Below are 12,873 nucleotides of genomic sequence, written 5' to 3'. Positions count from 1 at the left end.
TGACCATTACAGGGCTCACATTATTCGTCTGCTGTCTCTGAAGGACCACTGCCCTTCATTGCCTGATGTCTTCAAAACCACTGGTTCACGTTTTCTGCTTGCGTTTAGTTTCAGTGGAGTAAGGTAAATATGTTACTCCTTCCTGGTGGGAAACCAAAGTCATTTAATTATATTTGAATTAAATTTAATAAAATTGGATACAAATATTTATTGTTACACATGTATTTACCACCTCCAATACTGTCTATTCCTTTGTATAGAGGCAAATTTCCCCTTGGTATTATTTTCTGCTCAAAGGATTTTTTAAAGACATTCCTTCTAGAGGTAGTTTGGCTAGAGATGAGTACGTTCAGCTTTCCTTTTGTTCGTATAATACTTCATTTTGCTTTAATTTTTTTAAATATTTTTTCTGGTTATAAAATTCCAGATTGAAGATTGGCTTTTTTTTTTTCATTCAACACTTAATAACGTTGATTTGTTGTGTTCAGAGCTCCACTTTTCCTGAGGAGTTGTCAGTGTTATACTCGTCTTTGACACTGTTTATAATGTGGTTTTTTTCCCCTCTGTTGCTCTTCAGACTTTTTTTTTTTAACACTGATTTAAGAAATTTGATGCTGATATGCTTTGGTGTCGTTTTCTTCATATTTCTTCTGCTAAGGGTTTGTTGTGCTTCTCAGATATGTGGGTTTATAGTTTTCATCAAATGTGGATAATTTTCAGTCATTTCTTCGAATACTCTTTTTGTTCTCTCTCCTTGTCTTTGGGAACTCCAATTATACATACATAGCTCACTCGTCACTTGATTATGGTGGTATCTGCCATGTTTATGCATGCAAAGTAACTCCATTTGCAATTAGTAAGTAACATGTGGGGAGACCCTTTAAAACTATTCAAATGTTCTGTTTCTCATCATCCCTAACTATATAGTATCCACAGATGCATACAATAATTATCACTATAGTCTTGCCAAATAGTAATTTTCTATTTACATCATTCCTTTTACATTAAGTGTAATTGTATGTGAAACACAGAATAATAACTCCCTCCCCCAAAGACATTTACGTACTAAACCCCTGTCAATTATAATGTTACATGGCAAGGAAGAAATAAGAGTGTAGATGGAATTATAGTTGCTAATAAGGAGATTATCCTGAACTATCTCGGTGGTCCAGTGTAATCACATAGGTCCTTTAAGTGAGGAAGGAGGAGGCAGAAGAGTTAGTGTCAGAATGATGTGATGTGAGAAAGATTCTACTGGCCATTCCTGACTTTAATGACATTGTGGGGGGGATTGGTACTCCCCGCTAAGGACGCTGGAAGTCTGTAGAACATGGAAAAGGCAAGAAAACAGACTGTCCCATACCACAGAGCCTCCAGGAAGGAATGCACTCTTGTCAACAACTTGATTTTAGCCCACTGAAACCCATTTCAGATTTCTGACCTCCAGAATTATAAACTTTTAAATTTTAAAACAAATTTGTGTTTTTTAACCTTTTAAATTTGTGGCAATTTGTTACAGTCACAGTCACTATGGAGAACAGTATGGAGGTTCCTTAAGAAACTAAAAATAGAGCTACCATGTGATCTAGCAATCCCACTCCTGGGCTTATATCCAGAGAAAAACATGGTTTGAAAGGATACATGCATCCCAATGTTCATTGCAGCACTGTTTACAATAGCCAAGACATGAAAGCAACCTAAATGTCCATCAACAGATGAATGGATAAAGAAGATGTGGTATATATATATATATACATATATATATATATATATATATATAAAATGGAATATTACGCAGCCATTAAAATACTGAAATAATGCCATTTGCAGCAACATGGATGGACCTGGAGATTATCATACAAAGTAAATCAGACAGAGAAATACAAGTATCATATTATATCGCTTATACGTGGAATCTTAAAAAAAATGATAAAATGAACTTATGTCCAAAACAGAAACAGACTCACAGACTTAGAGAATGAATTTATGGTTACCAGGGGGAAGGGTGGGTGGGGGGAGGATAGATTAGGAGTTTGGGATTGACGTATACATACTGCTGTATTTAAAACAGGTAACCAACAAGGACCTACTATATAGCACAGGGAACTCTGCTCAATATTCTGTAATAACCTAAATGAGAAAAGAATTTGAAAAAGAATAGATACAAGTATACATATAACTGAATCACTCTGCTGTACCCTGAAACTAACAAAACACTGTTAACCAACTTTATTCCAATATTAAAAAATAAATCTGAAAAAAAATTAACACTCAGAGGCCAACATATCTGCATGCTCTATCTGGCCTAAGGGTCCCCAGAATGTGACCACTATGTTAGACTGACATGGTTTAAAAATATTCCCTCCCCTCTGGACTCTTTTTGTATCAGTAGCTTAGTTATGCCTTGTAGTTGAAAAAAGAAAAAGACAAGAAACAAAGTTATGAGAACAGGAAAGCTGGAAATTGGGGAGACTCAATGTTTCTTAGGTGTCTCTTGGCCAGAGACAGTGAAATTGTGTGTTTGACATGGACAATTCCATCACAATAGGGCTGGGCCTGATAGGAAAAGTGATTGGTATCTGTCATGTATGTATATGGTTTCTATCTATGTATGGGTTTAGACATCAATAAAGCATTTATAAGGACAGAAAAAAAGAAAACTAATGCATTCCTTCACCATAAGGAAGAGTGACCCCTTTCCTCCATTTATTTATGGACTCACTCATTCATTCATTCACTTGTTCATTTACTATACTAGCATTGACTTATGGACATTTATTTTCTTTCATGGCTTACAATTCAATAATCTCATCTTCTATTTTGTTGCCCAAGTCATCCCAGATTTGGCCACTGGGAACTTCTTTAAATTGACTCCTATGTCCTTCCTACAGCTCCATCATTTGATGGAGGCATGTTCTTCCCCTCTAGTTTTGCACCTTTTTAAAAAAAACTTATTTATTTTTGGCTGTGTTGGGTCTTCATTGATGCATGCGGGCTTTCTCTAGTTGCAGTGAGCAGGGGCTACTCTTTGTTATGGTGCGCGGGCCTCTCATTGCAGTGGCTTCTCCTTGTTGCGGAGCACGGGCTCTAGGCGCGCAGGCTTCAGTAGTTGCGGCACGTGGGCTCAGCAGCTGTGGTTCACGGACTTAGTTGCTCTGCAGCACGTGGGATCTTCCTAGACCAGGGCTTGAACGCATGTCCCCTGCATTGGCAGGCAGATTCTTAACCACTGCACCACTAGGGAAGTCCCTAGTTTTGCACTTTTAACCCAATGTTATACTGACTTCTGTGAATAAGATTTTAGATATTTAGTTGCTTTTCAGGATTACTGGTAAAATTGAAATTGCCAGAAAAACAGTGTAGTCCACAAAAAGGAAAGATATCAAAAGCCATATAAATTCTCACATCTTTAAAAGCATGATTAAAGCTGTTCACAGTCATTTATCTCTAATGTTTGGAATTGACATAAAAGGTAACCATGAGTTCTTGACATGTCCTTACTTCTCAACTGGAATTGACATCTTGCACTCATAATTTCGTCTCATGATGCCCTCATGTCAATCTACTTATGTCTTTATTTATCCCAAAAGGAAATCAAAATACTGTACTGAATACTGTACTGAAAGTGAAAAACAGAATGGTTGTATGAGTCCAGAATGGTGTACGGGTATTGGCTGGTTGCTCTCATGACCGTGTGCCTGATGGGGGGCTGCGGCTGCTCTCACTGCCCAATATCACTAGAGAGCATATTCCTAGACCAGGAAAAGTTCAAAATTTAAAATTCAAAGTACAGTTTCTACTGAATACATACTGCTTTCGCACCATCCTAGAGTCAACAAATCATGAGTGAAACCATTGTTAAGTCAGGGACAATCTGTATGTATTGACAGTTTATTGATGAGTTGACAAGGAGCTGAGATATTAGAGGTGACTAAAAATATTTTTTAAATTCATACAGTTCATTTCTATAATTAAAATGTATGTAAATGAGCATATGATATTTGATTTACAAATGGCTTTGCAGAAATACAGGTGTTCCGCAGAACAAGATTTACTTGCAAATGAGAGGAAAATATATACTAATACCTCATACGTATGGTGAATTGTAACTTTCGTAGCCTGCCTTCATCAGTTTTTATGCATTTAAGTAATAATGTATAGGTTATTAACTTACAACTCTTTGACTATTCCTTTGAAAAAATAAGAAGCCCTCCACATTTTCCAAAATTTTAGCTCAAAAATTTCACTCAGTAGGGTTTAGGTATTTAAATAAGAGGTGACATCATTGACCTAAAGAGAAATGTCCCAAAACAAAGCACTGGTACTTTCTTGGATAAGCAAAGGAAAGACAGAGAGCAGGTCCTTTAAGAAACTAGAAAGAGTCAAAGAAACAAGACAGTCTTAGCCACCCTCTGAGGACAGGACAGCTCCCTCACGCAAGCCCAAATTGGATGATGGCAAATTCAGTGTTTTTTACTCCACTACAGCTGAAGGGAGAGGGAGGAAAATATCATAGGATCCATGAGGAGAGAGCATTCAAGGTGGGTCTAAAAGGATAGGGAGGGTTCTCTGTGGCGAAGAATGGCAGGAGCTTGGCATGCCACAGAGAAAGTCCATCTGGAGCAAAAGCACAGATGGAAACTTGGGGCAGTTAATTCAGTCTGGCAAGAGTAATATAAGAATAAAAATGATGGGAACCTGGAATTGTGGATTGAAGCTAGACTGTGACAGGTCTTGCGTGACATCCTCAGGGGGTGGGGGGTAGCATCATTGTTTGCCTTTCTGGTATCTATTGCACCCTCTATTGCATCCACATGGTTTATAGTGTTTGGCAAGGGGTTTGTACTGATTCCCCTAAACTAACAGAATACAGTAACCCCACATGCCTTCCTACAGTGTTCAACTCAGAGATGCCCTTAATCTCAAATCTAAGGCAATGAGCTTATGACATCTCTTCAGAGTCAGTGATTGCTTCCTAGGTGGGGGCCACAGCTTAAGATGGAACAACTGGAAGAAATCCTTGACTTGTGTGTCTCGTTCTAGCTGGATAGTGTGATGTGGATTTAAGATACCTATGACTGCTTTAAACATGTTGCCAGCATAGAAGAAGCCAGCTAGAGAATAAGACTGACATTTGGACAGGAACCAAGAGAATAACCGAGAAACAGAGCTAAAGTCCTGATCAAATTGTGCCCAAAGCTCAAATCACCTCTGGGTTTTTCAGGTAAGTGAAGCAATATATTCTGATTACCTTTTAATGTGATAGGTTTGTTATTGTTCCTTGCAGTGCAAGGTGTCCTGATAGACTCACTATTCAGAAAACAGAACATCTTTGAAGGTTTTCAAACATGAATATATAGTGATCAGTGTGATATTATAGGAAGAACATTCTGATATTTCAGTTGAAGCCGAATTGGAACAGGCAAGTTTGGAAGGAGAGAAGGGGGGTGGGGGGAAGTGGGGGAGAGGAAGAGGGAGAGTGTCAGAGAGAAAGAGAAAGTGAAAGAAAGAGCACATCGGGGATGATATCACACTAGTTTGGATGAGAGATGAATCCTAACTTCAGATATGGCAGTATGAATATGGAAATGCAGAGAAATTGAGACACATTACCAAAGTGAAATGGAAACATCTCTTCAATGCTGACAGCTAAGTGAGAAATATTATTTTACCCATAATTTACGCTCTGCTCATTTTCCCTCGTAAGTGGTAGAGCATGCTAACGTGAATTTCCAACTGAACTATGCACAGAAATTGTTCTTAGCATGGTCCTGGCACGAAGTTAATAACACGCAGGACTCTATTATTTTATATTACCCATTGTCCAGTTCCCGGGGCCCAACCATGGTGGGGTGTCAACCACAGGAGTGAGAAGGTAAGGAAAAGGAAAAGAAAAAGAAAGATGGAGAGGGAAGAAGAGAAGACAGGGGATCCAGGGTTGGCTAGCTTCCAGAAACATGTTGAGGGGACGACAACAGTAACCAAAAAACAGTGGAAAAGATAACAAAGGCATAGTGAAAATAATAATACATAATAATGATGATAATCACAACACAACCTATTATTTGTCAAGATGTTACCAGGTGTCAGCTGGTGTGTACACAATGTACATGTTCTAACTTCTTCAACCTTTACATCCACCCTATGAACTAATAATGACGGATAATGACAGTCAGTCGGAGAGAGGTTAGGCAGTTTGCTCAAGATCACACAGCTCTGATGAGTCGGAGCTGGTGTTGAGCACAAGTGTGTCTGACCATATGGTTGTAGAAGCCAGATTTTTAAAAGATACCATCTAGGTCCTTACCGCCCTAGTTGAATATCTCACCAAATGTTATTCCAGCTCCAACCTGGGACATTTTTCCTCCCTGGTGCTAGACTCCTCCATCCATTCCTCTCTTTCCTCAGCTTGAGTATCACTTCTCCTGGCATAATTTCCATGACTTCCTGGAACAAGACAGCACCCCCTTTTGTAGAGTTTCCTCCCCCCCACCCCCATGATGGTGGTAACTGCTGCAATGTCTGCTTTCTACGTCAGACTGTGGTCCCTGTGAGGGCAGAGACTTGCCTGTTTTGCTCACTGCTTGGCACACCATGAATATTCAATAATTGTGTTGAATGAATGAATGAGGTCAGAAGGGGGTGAGTTGAGGACGGAATGCTATATGTAATAAGGAATGTGTGTGTATGTTTGTGCGGGAAGCTTGTTTTCAAAACTAAGACCTGAACAACAGCAAGGATGTGCTTGGATTGTTTTTTTTTTTTTCTTCCAGCATCCTGGAGCCTGGCTGGGAGAAGGGGATTTCTGCATTGTGTGGTAAGGTACGTTTATCTTTATGATTCCCACATCTCCTTTCAAAAGGCTAGATTGAGCATGAAGATTTCAACTTCACATGGTCTCCAAAGACATTGTTCGTGATGAGAGCAAGAATTTTCTCCACGAAAGGGAGTGAATGAAAGCAAGACAAGAAATGGTCAAAGAGAGAACGGGCCAGACAACTCAGGCTCTTTCCACAGGCACTCAAGTAATTAAAATAAAAACAATTACTCATATACACATAGAACAGGTCAGCACATTTTTTCACAGAACAAGGGAAAAGGCACAACTCCTAAGAGGCAATGATATAAATATTTCAGCTGATAGTACGCCCAGGACCAAGAAGGTAAAATAAACTAGATTTAAACAAACAATCTGACGCAGAACTGCAAAAAGGCATTGTGAAATTCTGCAAAATTGCAGATCCGATTTCTCTGGAATATACTTTGGCCTAGCAAAACCTTGACAATTATTCATGTTGGAGGACTAGGCAGAAATGCAGACAATGGGAAAACAAACACTCAATCATCAGGTTTCAGAATGCTGCAGTGTCCAGAAAATGCCTATGTCTGCCTCTTTTTCTCTGAAGTCTAGAACTGGCCTCCTGATCCCTATACCTCCCTGTATATATCTTGCCACTAACAACAAATATGGCTTCATGGGAGTGAGGCCAGAAGGACTCACTGGTTGCAATAAGCCTTCTGCCCTCCTGTTGGTGAGAACAGAGTCTACACACTCTTGAACCTTATACTGAGTTTGCATTCTGATTTTCCTTGTTGAGAAGTTGCTATGTGCCAGGCCCACAGCCACTCAAAGTTTTAAAACATTTTTAATGAGACCCTGAGTTATGAAGGTGTATTTCTCTCTATCTACTGGTCAAACATTCAGCTCGTACATTGAAACCGCACATCTGATTCACGCCACTGCTTGCCATCCTTCTGTGACCTCCCATTGTCTCCAGGAGAAAGCACAGACTTCTGAGCCTACACAAGAAATTCTCACGCCTCTATTCCTGCTTAAGTCTTTAAGCTCATTTCTCAGAACTGTATGGAGATTCTCAGCTGGCTGGATTGCTGTACACCTGTAGCATCATTGTGACTAATTTCCCACCAATCACACCAGCTCTAATACCTGCCTACCCCATTACCCTTGTCCATCATAGCCAGTTCTGTCTAACCCTTTAGTCTGAGCTCAAGAATTATCTTTTTTCTGAAACCTTTTTCTCACTCTACAGGCAGACCTTGGAAGTCTTCTGTATATACCCAACTTGAGGTTGTTCAGACCTCCACTGATCGCCTAGGATACCGTATCGTTCCTTTCTACTTACAAGTCAATTTCTTTCCCAAGGCTGTGCCTCCTAGGCAAAGGCTGTATATATTCTTTACTGTGGTCCCAGGGCTCAGCATCCTGCTTAATGCAAAATCAGTGCTCAGCAAACAGTTGTTGACTTCAGAGGCTGGAAGTCCTGCTTTACTTTCCTGATAATTGCAACTTTTGTTCAGTTTTCAGTCATTCATTGAATAAATGTTTATTGAGTTTCTACCATGCCAGGTACAGAGGACATAATGGTAAATAAAAATAGGCAAGGGTCCTGTTTTTATGAAGTATACGGCCTGGAGGGGAAGTCAGAAATTATTCCGATGACGCCAGTGATGAACACACGGCTACAAATACAGCCCTAAAGGAAAGGGTTATTACAGCACTGTGATTGGTGGGTCAGTATAGGCTCCATGGAGGAAGTAATGATTACACTTGGACAGAAGCAATGATTAGACATTAATAATTTGGCATAGGGGCGGGGAGAGAGAGATTATTTCAGAGAAAGGAAGTGGTGATTTCAGAAGTCTTGTAATGAGAGGAAGCATGGTACATTTGAATGAACAGGTACCTGGGAAAGAAAGGTCTAGACCGGTAGTTCCCAACCAGGGGAATTTCCCCCAACCCCAGGGACATTAGGCAAGCTGGAGAAATTTTTGGTTGTCATAACTGGGAGCGAGTACTATCTAGTGGGTAGAGACCAGGGATGCTCCTAAGTATCCTAGGCAGCCCCACAGAATTATCCAGTCTGACAAGTCAATAGTGCCGATGCTGAGACACTCTAATGTAGGGGAATCTGATAGCAAATGAGGCTGAGGAGACAGACATGGGCAGAACATCAAAGTCTCTGCAGCCCATGTGAAACAGTTTGGTCATGAAGAATCACAGGGAGCTCTTAAAGTACTGAGGGTAGAGAGATGGCATCACCTGGTTTCCCTTTCATTCAAATTACCCAGGCTTCAGTACGGGGACATGACAGATGTCTGCATGATCTTGGATTGGAGAGAAACAAGAATAAATGGGAGACAACAGTTAAGAGACTTCTGAGTATTCAGGCAGGATAAAATGTTTTGGAGTAGCTTTCTCTCCCCTACTCCTGTTAGCACCCATTCCAGTGTTGATTGTAAGCATCTTCCACTGCTCCTAACCCTCTTTATACCTTTATCTTTATTTCTTCTTTTTCATTCTCGTCTTATCCACAAGAGTGATGTCTGGTTTGAAAGGCCACCCTGCCTAAATAGATATTATAGACTATCTATCTTATAGCTGGAAAAAGATCTTTGAAGTCATATAAATTTTAGTCTGATGCTTAAAAACCTTGCGTACTGACCCCCATAGGGAGCTTAACCTTCCCCAAAGCAGCTCTGTCTTTGTGCTACTTAACACCGCATTCTTGCCAGTCAGTGGCTTACAGGAAGCAGAGGGAATGTCTTCACATGGCATGTAAGCGGTTCGGGAGACATCACCCAGGTACCTCTCCATTCTTCAACAATTCTCTTTGTGTTTCAACTCTGAGCACAAGCACTGACTTGTAGCTCTCTTAATAGATCCTCCTGCTACACTGCTCTGCAGTTTGCATATGCTTTTCCTCTGCCAGGAGTGCCCTCATTCTGCTAACCATGTCTGCGTGGTAAACCACAAAACATCCTCCACAGTGATACTCAGGCATGGCCTACTCTGAAGAGCTTCACCAGAAATCTTCTGTTAATTAACCCATAACACTGTTCCTTGTACCTATGCAACAAAGCAGAATGTGATTTCTTGAAAGCAGGACTATTTTTTTCCTTATTTATCTCTGGTTCTCAGCGCTCTTCACGTAGGCTCAGTCATCTGAGAGCACCTTTCAGGGCTGGCATAGATTTAAGAACGTCTCCTGCCTCCTGCGTGCCTTCAGCCTAAGAAATCTCCCCCAATTCTGCCTCTCATTCTTTGCTCCTGACCACGAGGACTGACCTGTTATTGCTATTAGGGTGGCAGCTGCCCCTCTCTGTCCCACGGAACTTCATGCTCTGGATGGTCACTACTCTCTGGAGGAAATGCCATCCAGGACTCAGGCTTCAGTTTCGCTTTGGTTTAATCACCTGCTCCTGAGACCCCTGTAGAGGCCGAGCATCAACTGTCATTTGCCAAGGAGGGAAAACCAGAGAAGAAGCCAGCATAATCCTTAGGACAAAGTAGGTTATCTATACCTATCTGTAGACCTAGGCTAAAATCCCACTTACACTTTTTGAAAATGCATAGAATCCTGTGTGTTTCTGTATCCTGTGGGTTTCTGTATCCGGACATGATCTTGAGAGACCAGAACATCAAGGGTCATGTGGTCATTACAGTTTACATTGTGGAGTTCTTGAGCAACAGGCTAAATAAACTGTGAATTTTGGAGGGACTCTTACCTCTCCTGGTTTCCATTATGCTACCTGCAAAATGGAAAAGTGGGGTGTGTGTTCCTGGATTGTTTCTCAATTAGGTCTACTGAAAGAGTTACTGGGTGAGAGCTTCTAAGGATGCTCAAGCCACCGTGATCTAGTGAATCAGAATCTTCACAGGTGGGACTTAATCATTTATATTTGGAGAAACATCTCCAAGTCACGCTGGTGGTCAGCCCTGGCAGAAAGCCAGTAAGCAAGAGTATCTCCAGGGTTTCTGTGATGGGCACCTAAGAACAAAGTCCAAAAAGTTCTAGAGCTGACGCAGGAATAGAGCACTGAGAACATTCATATTGCAGGGCCACTGCTGTAAAATTCCACATCCAAAGGATGTAGAAGTGAGACTAACGCCTCAAATTTCTGCATACAGCTTGGATTATCTGTTAAAATTCTATCTTAATTATCATTTCTTATTTGCTTCTCAGTCACCTAAATATTGTGCTGTTTCCCATAAGTTTCTCCGATTAAATTGTTATTCCCAGGGAATGCAAACATGCTAAAGAAGTAAAACATTATAGCAAAGAAAATGGGCAAAATGCAGCTGAAAAATTATTGAACTCAAACTCAGTTCAAATTCTGGATCCTGTGGTTACAAAGTGTTTTGTGGAAAATCAATTTACCTCTATGGGCTTCAATTTTTCATCCGTAAACTGGAAGGATTACCATAGCTCACAGGTTCTTAACTAATATATGGGTTTCAAAGTATCAATGAATGTAGTGAATTTTTTACATGATTTTATGAATAGTGACGTGTGTGCTTGTCTCACTTCAGTTCTATCTGCAGGAGAAGGTTCATAGGTAAAGTTAATTAAAATTAGGGTCTCAACGAAGACATGAGTTATAGTATTGCTTATTCTATTATATTCTATAGTCACATTAAACTATTGGGTGCTAATTCAGAAAGATCTTGTACTCTGGATTTGATACATATTGTAGTTATGCAATGCACAATGATGGGAAGATTTCAAAGTTGTACAAAGTCATTTTGGGATATTAAATTATACAATTCAAACTAAAAGTCATCTTTGGCGCCTAAAATATTCTATATGTTTGTTCCTATCACTTTATATCACACCAACCATATTTTTGTCGAGTCTGCATAACATTTGCTACAGTGACGATAACAGATCAGCATTAGCTCAGTAACAGAATGAATACGTGAAAATAAAAACACTTCTTTTGACAATAATCCCACGTAAGCTGGGAACATCCCCCATTCTTGGAACAGACTTAAAGATGGAGTGAGTCATGCCTTGTTAGCTCCTTTTAGGATGAAAGAATCCAGGGGTATTGAGAAAGACGGGCTCCAAGTCACACAGAACAGCCACACTGGAGCAGTTAGTTTCTGACCCCACAGCACCGTTAAGGCCAACAGATCAATGCCATTCTCTGCATCCTTCTCCATCACGCCAGTAATGTCTCTCAGAAAGGAAAAATGTAACATCTTTTCAGGATTCGTTGTGTCATAGCAGAAGAAAAAACTAATTCATGAAAACGCCCTCCCCGTCCTTTCTTCTAGTCAAGACTCTCTGGGATAGTCTAGTTCTTACTTTCTAGGTGAGAACCATCCACTGAACCTCTTTCAAGTTCAGTTTTTCTTACTTATAAATGGGGGATGGCTGTAGCTACCTCTTATGTTGTTGGAAAGTTCACTTAGGGCAATGTAAAGTCTTTCTATAGATTGACCTCCAGCAATGGGTAGGGCACCTTCCACATAACAAGTCTGAGTAATTCTCATCTGACTACATCCTTTGTCCATCCTCAACGACCAGTTGCCTGTAGGAGCCAGTATCAACTCCAGAATGTTATAGAGAGGATATGCGAGAGTATGCACTCATGCAATCCTAAAATTCCACACCAAACTGCCTTTTCTTCCCGATTCTCTCAATTTTGTTACCCTCCTAGAGACCTGCTTATCCTCACAGCCACGTCAACCCTTCCTTCTAACGTTCTCTTAGTACTTTCAGCTGTTTTTCTTCATTTCCTATGTGGCTTCCACATTCTCCATTGCACCTGAAGAAGTCCCCAGTTCATTGGTCATAGAATTTCTCAGGTCAGTAGTCCCAGTTTGTGAAGGGTTTCCCACCTAATCTGGTTTTGAGAACCCACAGTTACCTTATAGGAGGATGAGACCAAGTAGCTCTCATTAGATTCAAAAAGCTAGTAGGGAATAGAGGGAAAACACTGGGATTTCTCAGCTCTTCCAGGCCTGACCCCAGTGACTACCCAATCAAAGTACTTTCTGGCTGCATAACTGGAAACACTGTGAGTCATTTCTCCCTAAGGATTAATAGATATATGCTTAGAGTTGAT

The sequence above is a fragment of the Phocoena phocoena genome, chromosome 6 (assembly GCF_963924675.1).
Source record: "Phocoena phocoena chromosome 6, mPhoPho1.1, whole genome shotgun sequence".
Lineage (NCBI taxonomy): Eukaryota > Metazoa > Chordata > Mammalia > Artiodactyla > Phocoenidae > Phocoena > Phocoena phocoena.
Note: the sequence above shows the minus strand (reverse complement) of the source record.